Below are 2047 nucleotides of genomic sequence, written 5' to 3'. Positions count from 1 at the left end.
CTACCAAATTCCTTCTATGAAGCCACAATAACTCTTATACCGAACCACAGAAAGACCCAACAAAGAAACAGGACTTCAGACTGATTTCCCTTAGGAATATGTACACAAAAATACTCAATAAAATTATTGCAAACAGAATCCAAGAACACATCAAAACGATCCTTCATCATGGTCAATTAGGCTTCATTCCAGGTATGCAGGGATGGTTCAATATACAGAAAAGCATCAATGTAATCCCCTATAAAAACAAACCCCAAGGAAAAAAAAACCACACAATCATTTCATTAGATGCAGTGAAAGAATCTGACAAAATTCAACACCCCTTCATGATAAGAGTCCCAGAAAAAAAAAAAGGAATTCAGGGTCCATACCTAAACTTGGTAAAACCATATACAGTAAAACAATAGCTAACATTAGCCTAACTGGAGAGAATCTTGAAGAAATCCCACTAAAATCAGAGACTAGACAAGGTTGCCCACTCTCTCCCTACTTATTCAATATAAACACTACTCCCTGGTATTGTAAATCAATGTCTCTTCTTGGCATATGTACTCTCCAATATCTGCTTGATGGAACATGACCACTACAATGGGGTACAGTTTTCTGCACTCTTGGGTAGACTTCACTGCTATCCTAAAACCCAAAGGAATGTCTGCCATGGAATAAATCACTACTCCCTGGTACCAAGACGTGTATTCAGTGATTTGACTCAGACAGGATTTCACACAGGGTTTCCATTCAAGAAGGAGTGCTTTGCTCCAGGCTTTATTCATACTTAGCATAGGGTGCAAGGTAATCCAATGTTGTAATGTGCAACCAGAATGTGTGGGTCTTAGTAAACTTTCCAAAACATGTCCCCAGGGACACTAGCTTATTCTGGATATGTTGGCATCCAGTTCAGGGTTCATCTCACTCACACTTGGTCTTTCTGGAGCTGGAAACAGTAGGTGCCGTCCAGTCTGTCCAGGAGGAGCTTTAGATTCTCTCCAATGTATTTTGCAATCTTCTCAAACAGAACCTGGGCCTCTTTTTCAGTCAAAGGCCTCTTTTTTTCCCTAGCTTGGCTCCTGGGATCTTCATGCCTAATGGGAGATATTCTAATTGTGGTGAGGAAGGACATTTGAAAACGAATTATAGGCAAGACATGACTAGAAACAGTTTTTTTTTAACCTAGAAAGAATAAAAAGAGAAAACTTCAGCCTTCTGGAAAATGCAAAACTTTTGTCAAAGTCTGACACTGGCCTGATGAATGCAGATCAACCAGAGATAGGCAAGGTTACCCTTTAACATCAGAAAAGGAGTCCTCCTGTAGGCCCTGATATCAAATTTGATTTAATCATTCTGTGCTTGTAAACGTGGTGTGTTGGAGGGGCCTGAGATAGCTAGAATAGAATAAAGACCCTGATTAACTTGTTTCAGATTAGCTTCTGTCCGTGTTTTAGGAGATTACGAAGAGTTCCCTGGCACTACAGTCCAACACTATGGAGTATGATCAAATACTCCTTGGTTTTTGATTTGACAGGTAGTGCATTGTGTGTGCAGAGGTTGTAGACAGAATGACTTACACTAAAAATCTGGTAGCATCTCATACAGGTTCTGGACACTGAATCAGCTGATCCTGGCTGAATTCTCCTATCCTTCCAAATAAAAGGGTTTTTTTTTTTACCCATCTTTGTGAAGACATAACAAGCCAGGTGGGGCTTCACATTTCTTGGAATGTTGAATAAAAACTTACTGGTTTGTCCAGAAATGCTAAAGGACCCTTGTACTATGCTCACCTTTCAGCAGAGCCTGGACTGGTCTTAGGAGAAACCAATGACCATGGGTGAGTAGAAAACCCAGTAAATGAACTTTTTGAATCCCCTCTATTGGATTTACAGAAACCTATATTTTTTGTTATATTATAATTCTTGATGTAGATGATTTTAACATCTAAGTAATAAAGATTGTTCTGCCTTATAATCTGCAGTGCTGGAAATAGAGACCTGAGCTCCCCATGCACTGATACAACACATTATGAGTAACACCAGTCTCAGAAACACAGTCT

The 2047-nt window shown here is 39.6% G+C and overlaps 1 pseudogene; it reads right to left on the bottom strand.

The window, feature by feature from the left end:
- Positions 1-506: 506 nt before the first annotated feature.
- On the bottom strand, positions 507-1120 carry Nip7-ps13 (nucleolar pre-rRNA processing protein NIP7, pseudogene 13; annotated as a pseudogene).
- Positions 1121-2047: the final 927 nt, after the last annotated feature.

Source organism: Rattus norvegicus, chromosome 2, assembly GCF_036323735.1.
Source record: "Rattus norvegicus strain BN/NHsdMcwi chromosome 2, GRCr8, whole genome shotgun sequence".
Taxonomy (NCBI): Eukaryota; Metazoa; Chordata; class Mammalia; order Rodentia; family Muridae; genus Rattus; species Rattus norvegicus.
This window is presented reverse-complemented; position numbering and strand designations above follow the sequence as displayed.